Source organism: Antechinus flavipes, chromosome 6 (assembly GCF_016432865.1).
Source record: "Antechinus flavipes isolate AdamAnt ecotype Samford, QLD, Australia chromosome 6, AdamAnt_v2, whole genome shotgun sequence".
Classification (NCBI taxonomy): Eukaryota; Metazoa; Chordata; class Mammalia; order Dasyuromorphia; family Dasyuridae; genus Antechinus; species Antechinus flavipes.
The window spans coordinates 112,605,396-112,625,885 of NC_067403.1; the positions used below are offsets into that span (position 1 = coordinate 112,605,396).

At 33.0% G+C, this 20,490-nt stretch overlaps 1 pseudogene; it reads right to left on the bottom strand.

Annotated features, from left to right (window-relative positions):
• Nucleotides 1–16,143: 16,143 nt before the first annotated feature.
• Nucleotides 16,144–18,752, bottom strand: LOC127540769 (transportin-1-like; annotated as a pseudogene).
• Nucleotides 18,753–20,490: the final 1,738 nt, after the last annotated feature.

The window sequence follows — 20,490 nt, forward strand, 5'->3', positions numbered from 1 at the left end:
CCAGATCCTGATAATTGTGACTCTTGGTTCTTGATATCTGGATTGTTTTTATCTGGCAACTTGCAGTATTTTTTTCTTGAGACTGTAGTTTTGGAGTTTTCCAACACTGTTCCTTGGCGTTTGCCTTGTGGGATTTCTTTCTGAAAGTGACTGGTGAACTCTTTCAGTGTGTAGTCCCCACCTCTGTTTATAGAATATTAAAAAGTTTACCTTCATGTTCTCTTGAACAATGCTATCCAGGCTCTTTTTTTGGCCATGGCCTTCAAGTAGATCAATAATTTTTAAATTGTCTCTTCTGGATCTGTTTTTTTCAGGTTGACAGTTTTTCTGATGATGTATTTAACATTTTCTTCAATTTTAAAGTTCTTTTTTAGCTTGTTTGATTGACTCTTGTTGTCTCGTAGTGTATTTAGCTTCAATTTTCCCTGTTATAGTTTTAATATGTGATTTTCTTTAGTTAATTTTTGTATCTCTTTTTACATCTGGTTCATTCTACTTTAGAAAGTGTTCTATTCTTCAGTGGATTTTTTTTTTTTTTGCATTTGGCCAATTATATTTTTTAAGAAATTGCCTTCCTTTTCCACTTTTCCAAGTTGTTGACTCTCTTTTGCATACCACTAATTTCTTTTCTCATTTTTTCCTTCTTTCTTTCTTATTTGTCTTTTAAAGTCTTTTATGAGCACTTAGAAGAACCTCTTTGGCTTGAGACCAATTCATATCACTCTTTGATTTTTTTTCCTCTGTAAACATTTTATCCTCATCTGAGTTAAATAATCTGTCCATTTGAGTTGGTGTTTTGATATTCCCTGTCATTATAGTAGCTTTCTATGGTGTCTACCTGCCAAGACAAATCCAAGAAATATGTGAACAGTATAACAAAACACTTCTCACTTAAATAAAGTCAAATCTAAACCAAGTGGGAAAATATCAATTGCTCATGGGTAAACTAAATTAATATAACAACAATGACAATTTTGTTCAGTGCCATACCAATCAGCTGCCAAAAATTATTTTATAGAACTGGAAAAATAATAACAAAATTCATCTGGAAGATTCAAAGGTCAAGAATATTAAAAGATTTAAAGAAAAAAATACAAAGGATGGTGGTTTAGCAGTGCCAGATTTAAAGGCTATCAGAACAGAGAAGTCAGCATAACTATTTGGTACTGGCTAAGAAATATAGTGGTGGATCAGTGGAATAGATTAGATAGACATGATGCAATAGTCAAGACCTATTGGGGTAGAAACAAGATTGCAGAGAGCAGACATGACTGTCTGTGACCTTCTGTGATCTTCAATCAAACTAAACTGATTTTGAAGTCAAATAATCTACAAATATTTGAAGTACAACACAATTCTAGAAGAAGTTACCTTGGAAGAACTTCAAAACAGATATATTTCAAATGGGTAGGGAGACTGTCTGCCAAACCCAGACCACAGCACAGGGAGAGCAGGGCAAGAAGCTGGGGCTGGGAATCAGAGTGTTGTAGCTTCCACACACCTGGGAATCTTCTGTGAACCTCTTTTAGGCCACTCTATGCTGTTTGCAAGCAGATGGTTTGGCAGATTTGCATTTTGTAAAAAGCAAATTATAAACCAAATTTAGGGACCCAGAAGAACTCTGGACCTAGCCATCCTTACCAAGCACTGGAAATAAATCAACAGAAGGTCTCCAGGGCAAATTAAAGCAGCTGTTGCTCCTTTGCATTGAATAGTTCTCAAGCCATAAAAAAATGAAAAAAAAATCAAAAAGAACTCTCACCATAGACAGCTTTTATGAAGAGAGAGAAGAACAGACCCCAAATCCTGAGGTTCTTAAAGGCAAAGAAACATCAGATGAAGCACAAAAAGAGACATAAGCTGGCCCCCAATTCATGAGACTTTCTTCAAAGATTGCATAAGGATCTAAAAAGAGAGTTAGAAGAAAAATGGGGAAATGCAATGAGATTATTTCAAGAAGGAATGGAAAAAGCATATAATGCCTTACAAAGAAAATATGAAAAAGGCACCAATTCACTGAAAAACAAAATTTGTGAAAAATAAAAAGAATCCAATGAACAAAAAAATACAATTGACCAACTGCAAAAGGAGCTAAAAAAGGTAACTGAAGAAAATAATACATTAAAAATTGAACAAATAGAAGTGAATGACTCAATAAAACTTCAAGAATCAGTCACACAAAAACAAAAAAGTGAAAAAATAGAAGAAAATATGAAATATCTCCTAGACCAGGAACATAGAACTAAGAGAGACAATTTAAAGATTATTGGGCTTCCTGAAAACCATGATAAAAAAAAGAACTAGACATTATCTTTCAGGAATCATAAAAGAAAACTGTCCTGATATTTTAGAATCAGAAGGTAAACAGCCATTGAAAGCATTCATTGATCACCTCCAGAAAGAGATCACAAAATTAAATCCCCAAGAAATACTGTGGCCAAACTTCATATCAAGGAAAAGATATTGCAAGAAGCCAGAAAGAAACAATTTAAATACCAAGGAGCCACAATTAGGATTACCCAGGACCTAGCAGCTTCCACCTAATTAAATGACTTGGAATCTGATATTCTGAAAGGCACAGCCAAGAATAAGCTATCCAGCTCAAATGAGCATTATCTTTCAGGGAAGAAGATGGACATTCAATGATATAAGTGAATTTCACCTATTTCTAATGAAAAGACCAGAACTGAACAAAAAATTTAATCTCCAAACACAGAACTCAAAAAAAAGCACAAAAAGGTAAAAAGGAAAGAACTCGAGACCTATATTTCCATTATGGGTATACTTAGAGAATGCAGGTATAATTTTATTTTATTATGATAATATGAAAAAAGAAACTAGAGGTAGAAAGGAGATCATTCTGGAAAAAGAGGGGAAAGGAGGTAAAATAAGAAAATTACATTTCATGAAGAGGCAAAGAAAACCTATTATAATTGGCAGAAAGAAGGGAAGAGAATGAGTGTTGTGTGAATCTTACTCTCATCAGGTTTGGCTCTAAGAAAGAATATCAGACATATTTGATTTCACAGAGAAACTTGTTTCACGTTATAGGGAAATAAGAGGGAATGGGGGAAAAGAAAGGGAAAGACTAATAGAAGGAAAAACAGAAGAATTGTGGGAAAGATGTAAAAAAGGGGGAGGGGCTCTTAAGGAGGAGGACTATTTGAGGGAAGTAGTCATCAAAAGCAAAATATGGGAAGAGGGAAGGGGAAAAGGAAAGAGAAAAGCATAACTTAGGGTAAATGAGATGGCAGGAAATATAGAATTAGTTATTTTAACTGTGATGTGAATGGGATGAACTCTCCCATAAAATGGAAGCAGATAGCAGACTGGATTAAAGGCCAGAATCTTACAATATCTTGATTATAAGAAACAAATTTAAAGCATAGTGACACATACACAGTGAAAGTAAAGGACTGGAGTAGAATATATTATGCTTTGGATGATGAAAAAAAAAAAAAAAAGCAGGGGTAGCAATCCTGATCTCAGATCAAGTAAACGTAAAGATAGAGCTAATTGAAAGCGATAAGGAAGAAAACTATATCATACTGAAGGGTAACATAGATAATGAAGCAATATCAATACTAAATGTATATGCACCACGTGGTATAGCATGAATATTCCTAAAGGAGAAATTAAGAGAGATGCAAGAAGAAATAGATAGCAAAGTATAGTGATGGGAGATTGGAACCTTGCTTTCTCAGAAATAAATAAATCAAACCACAAAATAAATAAAAAAGAAATTAAGCAGGTAAACAAAATGTTAAGAAAAGTTAGGCATGATAGATCTTTGGAGAAAATTGACTGGAGACAGAAAGGTGTTTACTTTTTTCTCAGTGGTTCATGAAACTTAAACAAAAATGGACCATGCGCTAGGGCATAAACCTCAAAATCAAATGCAGAAAGGCAGAAATAGTAAATGCATTTTTTTCAGATCATGATGAAAAAAAAAACAAAAACATTTGCAGTATAAGATCAGGAGAAAATAGCCCAAAGAGAAATTGGAAACTAAATAACCTCATCCTGTGGTGAGCTTTTTCTTCTCAAAACGCAGCCAGGTGATAAAAGTTCAGATCTTTTATTATCCCAATATAGCCCGGTTAGCTTAGAGGCCTATCTCTCTGCTTGGTTCCAAGAGCTCTCTCCAAATGTCTTTAAATCCAAAGGTCTGGTCCTTCAGCCTCTGCCTCTGCTTTCTTCAGCCTCCAGCCAGCTCCAGTCTTCATGTCATTCCGGTGAAATCTCGACTTGTAGCGTCTTCCTCTCTCAAGAACTCCTCGACTGGCCCATTGAAGCTCTATTTATGCTCCCAAAGAGCTTCAAGGGAGGTGTGAACTCATTGAACTCCAATGAGTAAAGGTGTGAACACAAGCCTTGTATTGATTAGTTCTACTTAGTACCTAGTTTCAGGTTCTGGCCAAAACATCTTCTTGTAAGATTAGATCAACTCTAATTAGTTAGCAGTTAGTAAGGATTCCAACATCATCCTAAAGAATGAATGAATGAAACAGCAAATCATAGCCACAATAATTTCATCGAAGAGAATGACAATAATAAGACAACTCACCAAAATTTGTGGGAAGCAGCCAAGGGGAAATTTTATATCTCTAGATGCTTACTTGCATAAAATAGGGGAAGAGAAAAACAATTGAACTTGCAACTAAAAAAAAAAAAAAAAAACCTAGAAAATGAACAAATTAACCCTCCCTTCCCCCCGAGGGTGGAGCCAAGATGGTGGGAAGGACACATGCATCATTCTTATCTCCCCTTCTACCTTCACTATTAATTACCAAATTCAGCTTCGGAAATAGTGCTTGACTGGTAAAATCCATGAATATTGAGAGTACAAAAAATTACAAGCCAAAGATAATCTGGAAGATTGCCAGAAAAGATTTGTCCTGATAGGGCAGGAAGAAGTCAGCACAGGCAAAGAGGCAGAACACAGAGGTTAGCACACTAAGTGGGCAGGGACAGGGTTGGAGGTGATCTCTGTGGGTGAAGAATTTTCAGAGGACTCTACCACAGGTTGGCTGCTCTGCTTTAGTTGCACAGTAGTAGATTGGCAGAGAAGTTACACAAATACCAAAGGTAGATTGTACTCCAAAAAACAGTATCTAGCCACACCCACCCAGCACCAGAAGGGACTCAGCACAAATCACAGCACAGCTGTGCAGCCACATTCTGCAACATGGGGCTTTTGCCCAGTGCAGCCACACTTTTGCACAGTGGAGGCAGGGGGAGGGCTCTTTTTGGGGCAGTAGAACTCCCGCAGTACAGCCATTCTTCCCAGGGCTGTGATACTTCCACTGCAAGGCTCTTCACAGGGCTGGGCCACACTTTGCAGCCTGTTTGAAAGACAGCTACTGTCCATCTATCTATTTCTGCTCTGTAGAGGAAGCTGGTAACCTCCTTGCCCTGAAGGCAGATCCTAAGGGCTTTTAAAAAAATGAGTAAAAAAGGAAAATGAATACTAACTATTGATAGCTTCTACACAGAAAAAGAGCAGGTTCCCAACCCCAAATAGACTAATAGCAGACAGTCTCCAGACAAAACCCTAAGGGGATGTAATCTGGTCCCTATAACACAAGGATCTCCCAAAAGAAATTATAAAAGATTTTTTAAAGAGACCTAGAAGAAAAATGGGGAAAGGAAAGAGTAGCTATGCATGAGAGTACACATTTTATGTCAAAATAAAGTCAAAATGGATTTATGATTTAGAGATAAGGGGTGATACTTATAGTATATAGTGTATATGATATAGTATTGTAAATTAGAAGATAAAGGAATAGTTTAGCTATCAGATCTTTGGAGAAGGAAGGAATTTATGGCCAATAAAGAACTAGAGAAAATTATAAAATACAAAATAGTTAATTTTGATTATATCAAAATAAAATCAATGCAATCAAAATTAGAAGGGAAACAAAAAGCTGGGGAACAATCTTTTCAGTGAGTGTTTATGATTAAGGCCTTATTTCTAAAATATATAGAAAGTTGCCATATAAATAAATTATAAATATATAAAGAATTTATAAATTGCCAAATTTATAAAAATATATCATTCTCTAAATCTTATTGACATCAAAGAATATGAATAATTTCGAGATGAAGAAATGGAAGTGTTCTATAGCCATATGCAAAAATGCTGCAAATCACTATTGATTATAGAAATGCGAATTAATAGAATTCTTACAAAAAAATCTTACAAAAAATGGATGTTGAAATTATCTTTATGTATTCTTGGAAGAATAAAACATTATTCTCCTTCCAGTCCCCCCTCTCATCAAGAAAGCAAAAAATCTGATGTAGTTATAGTGACATGTGCAGTCATGAAAAACATGCTTCCATATTAGTCATGCTATGAAAGATAAGCACAAAAAAACCACAGGAAAAACAAAATAAAGAAAAAATATTCTTAGATCTACATTCAAACTCCCCTCAGCTCTTTCTCTAGAAAGGCATAGCATTTTTCAACATAAGTCCATCAGAATTTTCTCCAAGAAACATTTCTTGACCCTCTTTCCCAATTCATCCAGAAATGAGTATTTCCTCTTTTGCCCCTGTACCGTCTTGGGTACTTAATATATTATTCATTTTAATTATTTGTATGTCTCCTTATTTATGGTTTTATCTTTCTTAGTGCCAATTTCCTTGGAACCACAATATATATTTACATAAGAAGATAAGTTTGAAGTTGAAAATATACAGAAAATTTAAAAATAGACAAATGTTTATTGAAGACAAATAAAGAAACATCAACTTGGAAAGTATAGTAGTGGAAAGTTTCAGGGAGGAAGAAGCAATAGTGAGAATTTTATAAACACATTGGTATATTGATTTCATTCTATTATTAGTTAACTTCCTGTCACATTTTGTTATGGTAAACAAGCTTAATTCAACTGAAAATCTTTGCACTTGTTTGACTTAGTTGTGTCTAAAGGAAAAACAATCTGTTATATAATATATGGATGTTCCTAGTAGTTTTCAATTCTTTCATAAAATGACTTGCCCATGCTTAACATTCAATAATTTCTATTGACTAACCACTTATAGATCTATGATAATTGACTTTGAGCTCATGGAAATTAGTATTATTTTTGAATGGAAATATGTTTTGAGATTCTTGATGTAAAGACTCCCTCTAAGGGAGGTGTGTGTGTGTGTGCGTGTGTGTGTGTCTTCTATAAATATATTTCTTTGGATTTTAGAAATACTATAAATAAGAAAAATAAATTACATTATATGAATTCTATTTTAAAAGTAGCTTTTACATATGAAAACAAAAATGTTGAGATTCCCTTTTCACTCCTGAGTTCCATTATTTAGATCTTAGGCTTGCCATAGTCCCAGTAGGATCTTTCTCTTTCTCTTCACTTTGGCCACTAGTAGAAGACAAAAATCCTTCCTTGAAGAGTTACCCCTTCTCATACCATCATCTACCTTTCCACTCAACATCTGAGTAGAAAGGTATTGGAGCAGAATGAAACTGCATGAGTATTGGAGGATGTTTCAAATGTGTTTCTCTCCTATTTAAGTGACAAATTTTAAGACTATGGATCACTAATTTGATCTCTAAAATGAAGGATTATTCATCTGTTCTCCTCTCCTCTTACTTCATTCACCCCACTTTTTACCTCTTGGATAGAGATTAATAAACAAATCAACATTAGCATTGTTCTCAGGGAGGGCAACAAAATATTCTGCCCTATGCTTCCAGTCTTAATCTCTGTCATTTTGTAGACTATGTAAATTGTGATTGAAAAGTCTTCCATTCAGTTTTTTATAGATTTATATTTAATTGCCACAACTGAAATTTCTCAATAAATATAGAAATATAGAAAATATAGAAATACTTCAACAGTACATCCCTTGAGAATAGTTAAAGAGAACTCTCTGATACTGATCATTATTGATATCATATGACACTTGTGCATTTAACATTTGTTAACAATGCCATTAATTTTCAAATTTGTCAAAAGTGTTATGATTCTTACAAGGTGCTAAGTCACTGGAATTGATAGGACTCTAGGAGATTCACAAGTCAAAATTCAGTGAGAGATTCATAAGTGGAGGAGATTCACAAGTCTAAGAGAAGCTCCTATAAACCCAGAGAGAACCCACAACCCTACTCTGGGAGGAGGAGTCAATTTATTCCATATATATCACCTTTTTGCTGGCTGGAGGCTTTGGAGTTGGAGAAAGCTAAAGGCTGAAGTTAGCAGAGGCAAAGGACAAGCAACAAGAGCTCGTGGAACCAAGGAGAGAGATAGGCCTCTAAGAAAGTTAACCAGACTATTTTGGAAGAGACAATACAGGATTGGACTTTTAACTCTTGACTACACTTGAGGTGATTATTACTTTGAACTGAAACTAAGGCTGCCTCCAGAAGCCCCCAGGAAACCTGTTCCCAGAGAACCATCATATTTTAGAGAAGAGAACATTACAAACAAGCACTCATGCAAATTTCCCCTCATGGCTGTTAATGGAATTGTATGCTGCTTAGGAACTGTAGGGCATAGGTAAAGAAGGAAATAAGCATATAAATTTATCTACTATGTTCCAGACACTATGCTAGGCACTTTATAACTATTATCTAATTTAATCATAACAACAGCATTATGTCATATGTACTATTATTCCCATTTTTATGCTTGAAGAAGCTGAGACAGAAAAGTTCAGTGAATTATTGAGGGTCACATAGCTAGTTTAATATCTGAGTGTGGACTGGTGTGTGCCCACTATATCATCCAGTTGCCTAGGAAAGTAGAATTTAAAGTGAAAGCTCTATTCAGTACTGCTATGGCATAGTAAATGCAACAAATGCTGACCAAAATGAATGATTTCTGGTATCAGCAGTCAATATTTCTCTTGAGTGTAGCATTAGGAAAAAAGATACTTAAAATCTTCACAGAAACACATCATTATTCTTGTCTTAGATTTGATTTCAGGATGCAAGATTATATTCTAAGAAAGAAGTTAAAATTTCTTTTCTAATTTGTTTAAAAACTTATATTTTAATTATTTTCTCAACATTTTATTAAAAGTAGAATATAATTTAGTGTCTTAGAAAATATTAGCATGAAAATTTGATGCCCAGCAATATAAAACCAATATAAACTGCAGAGTTTTGTTTAGACAGCAAGTCCATCATTATGATACAAAGAATGCATCTAGAGAGTGCCTCAAGTCAGACTGCTATTTTCAAATTTGTGAAGAAAATTAGGACAAAAGAAAACATTTTGAACATCAAAGGGAATTCACGAACGTTAATATCTTTTCTGCCATCTGTTTTACAGTAAGAAAATCAGTACTATAGAGTGTAGAATTAATACCTTCAAAGACCATAAGTACAGAATTTTATAGCTACCCCAATTTGACCATATCGTTTATTTAAATTTCTTTTTAAAAATTCTAGCCACAAGTATTAAAAAACACAAGCCTCACAATGCAATAAGTGTGTGAAATGAAAGACATGTAATTCACTTCATATAAATAAGGGCAAAAGTAAATTTAAGGTAAAGTATGTTAAATTGATACTCCTACTTTATGATTTTAACTTACTAGATTAAATATGCACAGATACATATATACACATTTCAGTAAAACTATTAGAAATCCATTTTATGTGCCAATACAGTTAATAATCTGCCATTATCCTTTTTCTGTAAAAATTCTGTAAAATTTTTGACTTTTGCTGGTTGAAGTGGTTTCAAGAGTCTTGTGATTTCCTTGTTATATTAATTGATTTATAGAATAATCTTCTGATTCAAATTGCTGAAATCAAAGTTGATGTTGTTTCTTTGAAAATTTTCTCATTATTCACTTGTTTTTGTTAATTTAGATAACTTATTTTAGTAGAATAAGTTGGGATTATTTAAATTATAAATTATATCTGTATTCTATTTTCTAGTTCTTCATTGATTTTTATCTTTTATCTGACTACACAGACAACTGATTCAGTAAGTATTTCCATATCACTAATGGATTGTTTTCTAACAAATAGTCAATTTCTCTTTTGTAGTGTTATTTAGTCTTGTCATGTTCATATTTTCCCACTTGATTAAAAAATACATCCATGATGTATATATTTGAGATTTGTATGCAGTATAAAATTTTTTATCTATATCATTTATTACTTCTAAACATATTTACAACTTTTTTTCTACTTTTTTCACTATGTCCACCCCAACAATAAAGTTACAAAACAAGAAATTTTATGTAGATTTTATTTGTAGATGTTAACCAAATTTTCCCATAGAATTTCTTTAATTTTTTTTCTTTTCGATAGATATTTGTTCAGAAATTTGGTTATTTTCATGATGACATTTAAAAAAGAAATTTTTTTATGAATTCTACAATATCAGATGAACAAGGGTCTCATTAAATAAATTATATGACAAAGTGCAGATTTTCTTTTGACATTACCCCCCCCCCCCACCACCACATTTATTTATGTCATTTATGAACATTCTACATGTTCTGTGCAGGTCATTATTGAGTTTAGTTCATTTGTGTCAAATTTAGGTTAGAAAAAGTCAAAGAAATCTATTCCAATATGTTTTAGCTACTAAAGGGTAGGGGTATGAGAAAAACTTTGAGAATGTCCAGGCTAGATAAAAAATCCAAATAAACACATTTTTTTTTTTTGGTGGAGTCAAATACCTTCAGAAGATAAAATATTCTTTGCTACTAATTTCTAAGCATTTACAATAAAACTTATTTTTAAGATGTCAGTGCCTAACACATTGTTGCCTTTTTATAAGACAACTGAAGATGATAAATAATCTACTTAAAGTTCACACCCCACATACATTCCTATGTAAGGTTGAAGCAAAACAACCATATAGGGAGTATGTCTCTTGTAACTGATTGACACAACATGCCCTTTCACTGTAATTTAATCTCAAACAACCACAAAGAAAAAAAAAACATTTCAGTTCTTTCTATTTTATGAATATGTTTTGCTGGATTGTTGTTGTTGTTGTTCAACACCATGGAAACCATCCAGCAGCCATCACTTTTGAACATGATATCTTGCTGTAAAAAAGGGTTGTTTTTCTAATGTGCCTGTAGATTACATGCTTCCCTGAGTCAGTGTGGAAGTAGTTGTAAATTATGACACAGTAATGAAATTGCATACATTCAATTGGAGCAGATTGGAAACATTGAAAGAGCATATTAGCAGCAATAGCTCAGAAATTAAGCAGAATGTACAATTGATATATGTTGGATATGAATGAAGTCATGGTCATCAGAGTTAAGGTGGTGGGGAAGAAAGGAGAGTAGATTTGAAATCAAGATGCTTGGCTGAATACAGGGACACAAGAGACAATTGTTAAATATTCTGTATGAAAATTTATATTTCAGAAATCTACATACACTAAACATCTAGTTTTGAGTTATCATTTTTGTATAAAGCAAAAGAGAAAATATTAACTATGCGTTCTAAACTTGTGTGTCATATATACTTTTATTTTAGAAATGATTGATGAATATTTACTAGAAAAGTATTTTGTAGAACTACTTACAACATTCTCAAAGGTTTATTTTCTTTTGAGTAATGATATTAATGAGATCATAGCAATTTATTTCTGTTTTTCTCTTTTCTATAATCTAGACTACAATAAAATGTTAGTTGTCTGCAATGATAATCAGGAAAATATATTTTGCTATATTAAAGGAAATATGTAGATAATAGAAAGGGCCATATCTGGGAATTCTTCAGAATCTTGGCTCTGCCATTTACCATTCTTTTCACCTGTCACCTGAGCTCTCTAGCTTTTATCTGTAAGATGATGGAGTTGAACTGGATGACAACTGGAATCTCTTTCAGCTCTCCCATTCTAAGTCATCTACTTTAGGGCTATTCCATATATAGTAACACATTTTCAAAGCATGAAAATAAGGAAGATAAATATATGATAAAAATAAAATCAAAATGCTTTATTTTTTTCCTTTGATGATTCAAACGGAATTCAATTAGTTTTGAAATGTTTTGTTAATATATGCTATTTTTGATACCAAGGTTATATATTGATATACCCACATAGCCATATCTACCATCAACAGAAAGAATGCTGAATTTGGAGTCAAATGGTTGATCTAAAATCTCAGCTTTGTTGCTTACCCACTGGTAAAACCTCAGATAAGATCCAACCACTCAATATTTCAGTTTCTTTATCATTCTTTGTTGTCTAGTACTGAGATTGTCATTGAAATTCTTCAGATACCTTGAAATTTCTCAGATTTTTTTGGTGTGGTTTGCTTTTCTGATTTTCTTTCCTTTACTATATCAGTTTTGTAAGGAAGGGTTCATCATCATGAACCTTAGTTGTCATTGTAATGAAGAAATGTAAAAATGCTGGATAATAGAATTCTGGTTGATAGAATACCAGGTGGGCCAGATTTTACTGTAAAATTTTTCTTTACAATAAACTATGGTAAATTAGACACACAGCAGCTGAACTGAGGTATTAAAAAAACAAATCATTGGAATTATCTTTTTCATTATATAATCCAGTAACTGCAATGGGCAGACTGACTGTATTATTGTAAATAAACAGAAATATTCTGCTTAAACTTAGTTTTTAGTTGATAAAAATATTGTAAACCCACACTTCTGGGTTAGCAGCTTTATAGCATCCTTTAAGTGTAGTTCCAATAAAATGTTTCCCTAGAAAAAGGGTCCAGGGATTAAAAATGGAATAAATCAATCAATTTGGGTAATTTAAATTAAATGTATTTATGATGACATTATATCCTACAGATTGTTTATTCAGCACAATGCTGAGTTGTTTCCACTTTCTGAGAAAAAGAGCTGCTCTTTATTACTTACAGTTAAGAGAAGCACTATCAGTTACAGTAAATACCAGAAATAATAACTCAGAAAAGAACTTCATCAGATTTGATGTAATGGAGGGATCATTTGATTCTGCATTTTGTGAAGTGGCAGTCTACACTGATCACTTTTGTCCCATTATAACTAATTGACTTGATTTATGAAGGTGTAAAAGCAGGTATTAAGGATATGTGTCAGACCCTTTGCTAGGTACTGGAGATACAAGTACAAAAGCAAAGATAATGTTTGTACCCTCCTAATGGCAGAGAAAAATGTATAACGGGGAGACATTTTGGTTTGAGAGGTTACTAGGATGAGATCCTATTATATCATATGACATATCATCTCTACTAGAAATATTGAGAGTTGATTTGATCATATTTCCCAAACTATTATGGAGAGGAGAGATAATTGCAATACTACTGGCAAGACTGAGGAGATTAAGAAGTGGAGACTGTGGCTAGAAATAGGGCTAGATGAAGCATTCACTAATCACAAAATAGTACCAGAGGAGGAACTGGAGATGAAGGGGTTAAAATCTTTAAGTCAAAGTAGCAAAAGGTTAGTGTTAAAATAGCTTTGGAATATTGAGTGATGTGATATTCTAAATATGTAAAAAGTGAAGTGTAGGAGCACAGATAAGCTTAGGTGTCTTTGTTCCTAGCTTATTATAAGTCTAAGAAGGGAAAAACAAGCACATTTGCAGGTCCTAATATTGAATAGGATCTTAAGACAGGGTACAAAGCTAATATATTTACCAGAGGGTCTTTTGTATCTTCAGAAATCACAGAGACAGCAAAGAGAAATGGGTTATTAAAGCTATGCATCAGAATGACAAATCTAGAAGATACTAATAGTAGCTCAGCTTTGTAACATTTGAAAAATTTTAGTGGAACATATTAAAAATGACAATAACAACACCAGAGTTTAGCACACAGTTAACAAATAATCATGTTAATGCATCCATGCCTGAATATTATGTGATTTTATTGTCTGTGTTGTCCCCAAAGATTTTCCACAGTGGGTTTATTCAATTTAACATAGATATTCCTCACTTTCTCTTGACATTAGGAGTATGTGAATGGAACATTCTTATTGTCTATTTGTCATTTTGCAAACTTTCCATGTGACCAATATATCTTCTCATCTTGTCATACAAATATTTGAAAACTTCCTTTATTCTTATTCTTCTGTCTTCATCCTTTCAATCTTGCTTTGCTAAGCTCCAACCTTGGATTATTTGCAGCATCTGCCACCTTTACATCAATTCACATGCTGCTAAATTGAGTTGGAAAAAGTAACATCTTTCAAATAACAACTACATGAAAGACTCCTGCAAATCACTGACAATAAGAGAAATCCAAATAAAAATCAACCTGATATTTCATCTTATATCCTGAAAATTGAAAAATTAATATTATTATTTTGGTCAATAATCAGTGATGGAGGCACTGGGCAATGAGAGGCACATTTAAACACTGGTGGTGAAACTTTTAAATGGTATAAACATTTTGGAAAGCAATTGTGCAAATAAAGTAACTAAAATGTGCATATCCTTTGAACCAGAGACTCCCTTTTTGGACTTGTACCTTAAGAAAACCATTGATTAAAAATAAATTCTCCACATACAAAAAATATTTATAACAGCATTTTTTGTGATTGGAAAGAATTAGAATCAAACAGAAGTCCATTTAAAAAAAACATAATAAGGATTTATTTACAAGAATGCATGTAAGTAAAGAAAATGGAAAAGTTAAAAAAATGAAATTAAGAGGCTTCAAAACATCTTTCACCCTGTTGCTTTTAACTCATTCCCTTATACATGTATCTAGGGAAGAGAAGGCTACCAACCAACATATGTCATTCAGTTCAGAGATGCTTCATTGTATCCATAACTTAAACATCTCTTTAAAAATCATCCTTTGAACAACAAACAAGAAAGCTTACAAGGTATATCTGATATATGTGGGAATACTGAAATATAGCCATCATGTCATCTACTTCTATAATTTTCTTGATATGTCAACTAGCATTTATGCAGTGTTTAGAGATCTTTTACCATGAAATAAGATTGAGAAACAAAATTTTGATAAAATCACTGATACTATATGATCTTGCAGAAAGCACATTGCACTGATAGCTCAGAAGTAAAGGTTTTGCACAACTATATTAGCTTTCTACCTTGTGCAGGTTACATACAATACAACATCAATTTTATTTCTAACAGATCTTAAAAAAGATATTTCAAGGCCCAATTGTAAACTATAGTGCTCTATTTGTATAGTCTTAATAAAAATAAAATCCATAGAATCCTAAAGGAGTTTAATGTAGGGCTATATTGAATTGATGAGCTGTAATAAAAACTGGCGCTACAAAGGTAGATGAATACCAGTCTCACTTTAAGTGATGCAAAGCCACTAATTTAAATTACTTTCAATCACTATGAGCTAGAATGTATGCCTGAACCTTAAACTACACATTAATAATGACTTGGTCTAAAAATTAAAGCTAATGAAGTACAACCATCAAATTATATTCACTATATTAATGTTTTAAATATAAACTTAAGATATCAATTTTTAGGTTGATATGCTCTTCCCTCATTATTCCCCCTGAATATCCCCCCCAAAAAATTGAAAAGGGTTACTTATTTGGCACTTCATATTGTTTGCATTTGTCTTGTTTTTTTCCAATCTCTTTTGGGGTACCTAAATTGCAACTCACAGAAACCTGCTTTTACTATGGGTAGCATGCTCCATTTTAACTGTATTACCTCTATTTGTGTAGTTCTTCATTAATATGCAAATAACTAGAAATCCTATCAATTGGGAAAATTATGTAGAAAACCCTCATATTAAATTTAAAAAAAAATAAAAGCTTCCTTGCCATTTATAACTTCCATTCTTGTTTCCTATATTGTATGCTAAAGCATTTTTCCTCTCTTATCCTTATGGTTCAATTATATGGTTCTTGTTTTGATTCAATTCCCCATAATATTTCAGAACGTGCTGTTTTGTGAGTAGGTTCTCTCTCTTTTTGCTTCTTCACATGTGGAGTTGTAATAGGAGACAGATTTCCACCTATAAAGGCTCCAGATGTTAAAACATTTTCCAACATTGACTTAATACAGTGACAGCAACAACCTCCTTCTCACTCTTCCCAGTAGGGTTGAGATTGTACTGTATTCCTTACTGATTTACCCTTTTCCCCTATAAAGTATAACATTTTCCATGCATACAGAGGATCCCTCAAAGCCTCCCAAAATTGAAGGGACCCTAATCATGGGAATGAAGCCTAATTGCATGAAATTAAACTCCATAGTAAACTGCTAGATACCCATTTAAAGGAAGAGGAACCTGGTCAGAGAAAAAGCTTCCATTTTTTTTTTTCTCAGAATATGTCTGTCAGATCATCTTTTGGGCTAATATACAATAAAATAGCATCACAGAAAATATGAAATCTTGGATTATTCCATTTCAATGCTAACCAATTCCACACAACATTGCAACCTTTTTTCGCATTATTCCTTATATTCCTCAGGGAGGAACACCAGGGTCTTATAAACTGAAGTTACATGAGGGCCACCTCTTGAGGACAAACATAATCACTAATTATTATTGTGTTCTCTAACAATATTCTTGATGAGTTAAGTCTGTTAATAATTTCTACAAGCTGGTACAGCACCATTGAAATATAAGGCTGCATCTCTTTATTTGAATTGAGATTTCTCCAAATGCCCATGTGCATTGTTACAGACTAAAATAAATCCTGGATTTAGGTTGATTCCTAAATTTTGACATGGTAAAGGCATGCTTTTGTCAGATCATATAATATGGCAAAGCAACTGTTAAATTCTGGAATTTTATCTGGAAATTTATCTGGAATATCTGGAAGTTTATCTAATATCAGTGTTAGAATTGTTGAGCTCTTAGTTGTTCAATATTGCCTACAAGTCCTTCAGCTAGGCCACTGACTAAGTTAAGAGCTATAGTCATGAAATTTTTATCAGGACTCTCATATTGATTGAGTTGAGCATTGTTCAATTTGACTTGTGCAACAGTTTTCTGCACAAGGTTCACACAACAATGATACACAGATTCACAGTATTGGAAAGAAAGCAATCTGCAGGACTATGACAATTAAAGATAGGCAATAAAGTAAAGGAAAGAAATATACATAAAGAAATATACATCTTCAACTTTTAGTATGTACCATTTCTGTATTAGTGGAGATATTAATATCTGGATACATTTCAATATATTTAAATGATGACTTACAGAGTCTACAAATGTTCCCATGGCATCATAAAGAATGAGCAGATTTTTATGCTATTATTTACTAAATGGAAAGACCAGGATGTCAACTATATATAAGGTAGGGAACAAGTTCTGTACAAGCGTACTCTTCCTGGGTAGCAATGACATTGCAGGCAACTTCTTGTACTCTCTTGTTGCTATCTAGAATATGTTTATTCTGTCTTTAATACCTTAAGTATGTATGTGGGGATTTACTATCTGATGTATATAGCAGCTAAGACTTCAGCATGTTATAGAAGGTACAAGAGTCTTTTTCTCAGAGATTCACTGAATATGGTAAGGGATGACTTTAATCAGATTTGGTGTCATACTTAGCAAATAAACTTCAGAAATTGTTCCTAAGACTAAGATGCCTGTTTTGTTTACTCTCCACTCATGATAAAAAAAATTGGTTCTCTCAAGAGGGGCAAATAAGTGGCTAGTTCATTACAAAAAAATATTTGACAGGACATCTAGAGTTGTAGCAGAACACTTTTTTGATTATAATCAAACATTGTATCATGACCATCAAGTTTAGTATATTAACTTTCTCTTCTTCAATTCTATCTTCATCATGCTGCTGAGTCACTATCTGTGACTGATGAAAATAAGGCTTTATATGTATATTATATTATATTGTGTATATAATATAATATACATATATATAGCTATACATAGCTTGTTTGCTATTAAGAATAGCTTCATCTCCTTCACATCATCCTTAAATAAAACAATACCTATTTCTGAGTATTTATGCTATTTACTAATATAGGTATTAACATAGAAAAATATCTACAGAGTATATCTTTGCAAATAGGCTGTTCAGCCAAAGTAAGCCAAATTTCACAAGCTTCCAAAATCATAGTTTCATTTTGATTTTTGGGTCTTGTGAAGCAAATACTTAGCTATATTGTGCACACGAGGAATCAGGCAATCCAATTGGACTTCAAGTGACAGCATGAGAGCCCAACATACATTTCTATGTACTTCTGGCTTTTTATTGCCAGACAATGCAACAGATTCTTAATAAAGAGTCAATGTGTAATATCAAAGTTTGGATTCTACTGATGATAAATTTATTGACACACAAAATAGCATGAGACCTTATTTTGGAACAATTATGCTTAAAGAACAGTAAAAATTTAAGAATCATGATGGTAATCATGATCTCTATCTAAAATTTCAGCAGAATTTTCACAAATATTCTAAAGGATTTCTTCAAACATATAATCTTCAGAATCCAAGTAGCTACAGAGCTTTGGCAAGAGTTCAGACAAGTTTTGTAATTCCCCTTGGAGGAAATAGGAATTTTGTTTAGAGGGGAGGAGTCACCAATATTCTTCATATATTCACTTTAAATAAAATCTGTTACTCCATTTGGGAAGCTATGAAACTGTACTTTCACATTATTCCAGAATCACATCACTCATAGAACTTGTGCGTTCATCTTCAGATTTTAACTTTGGAGAACAAAAGTCAAATAATTCTTAAAATCAGAATAGTTATTGGGTGGCCACAGGATTCTATCAGCGGATGTGTTTAGGGACTGGTACTCTTTGAGTAATTGCTGGATTTTTTTGAAGACCTTGCTTACTGAGTTTCCATTCATTGCCCATCTTGGTTTGTTGGGCTGTAGGTTTTGAGACCTTTTGACTGGGAAAGCTAGCCTAACAACTGCCAGCAGCAAGGCCATCAAGTTTAACTGCTGCTGTTGCTTGCTTCTTCTTCTTCTTCAACTTAATAAAAGTCCTTTGATTGGAAGAATAGCCAAACAAATTATGGTACATGAATATAATAGAATAATACTAAGCTACAAAAATGATGAATGTGATGAATCCATGTATGGAAAGGCATCCAGAGGTAATAAAAGAAGATGCACTCAATGTACCCTTTTGTGGAAATGGGATGTCCATAGATGTTGTGTATTATATGTGTTTTGAGGGATTTTTTTTTAAAGTATTGATCCTTTAATTCTGATGGACATGGCTCTCTTCCAGAATGAGATGATGCAAACTAGTTCTATTTGTTCAGTAATGAAGAGAGCCATATACATGCAGAGAGAGGAGTGTGAGTAGTGAATGTGGACCATAACATAGCATTTTCACTCTTTTTTTTGATCTTTGCTTTGTATCATGACCATCAAGTTTAGTATATTATCTTTCTCTTCTTCAATTCTATCTTCATCATACTGCTGAGTAACTATCTGTGACTGATGAAAATAAGGCTTTATATGTTTTTTGTTTTCTTTCTCACATTTTTTCTCTTATTGATCCAATATTTCTTGTGCAGCAAGATAACTGTATAAATATGTGTAAATATATTGGATTTAACATATTTAACATGTATTAGACTACCTGCCATCTAGGGGAGGGTGTGGAAGGAAGGAGGGAAAAATTTGGAAGAGAGAGTTTCATAAAGATCAATGTTGAAAAATTACCCATGCATATGTTTTGTAAATAAAAAGCTTTAATAAAAAAGTATTGATTAATTGTGCCAATTTGTTTCCTTTTCCTTTTCTGTTGTCTTTAAAAATCTTATAAGGGATAATTATCTGGGAAGAGGAAAGGGAAGAACACTGCAGGAAACTGTGATGATATGGAAAAAAATCAATATAAACTTATGAAAAATCCATGCTGAATGGATTCATTACAACTTTGTGGTATATTTTCTCAGTAGGCCTTTAATGTTGAGGACACAGTTGCAGCAAACATTTTTAATATATTTCCCTAATTATTTTAATTTTCCATTGATTACAACTCCTATTTGGAGTTTTGGTATTCCTTCTCATTGCTCCAATGTATGTTTTACCATGCCTTATCAGCAGACACCAAAAGCTCCTTTTTTTCTCCTCTTCCACATTTCACATCACTCAAATATTTTCTCCCTACTATCTCATTTTTACCCTTGCATTACAAGAATAACTATCCTTACTTGCATCACAGGTAGGAGCAAACATCTTTTCAAAGGTGATCCCATGGGATTACTCCTATATATATTACTATGGGTGAATCCCATATTACTCCCACAATGATTCCCACATCTTTAATTTTCAATCTCTCTCTACTAGCTCTTTCTCTGCTACCTACAAACACACTTATATCTCCTCCATTCTTAAAAATCCTCACGTAATCTTACTTTTCTGTTATCTATCATTTTATATCTCTCCTCCCTTTATCAGCTAATTTCTGTAACACCAAGCTATGGAAACTAGATACTTCTTCTTTCACTTGATTATAAACTTAAATGTGATGTGATTTCCAACCTCATCATTCAACTGAAAGTGATCATTGCAAAGTTTCTAATGATCTCTTCATTATTAAATCTTAAATATCTTTTCAATTCTTATCCTTTTTGACCTTT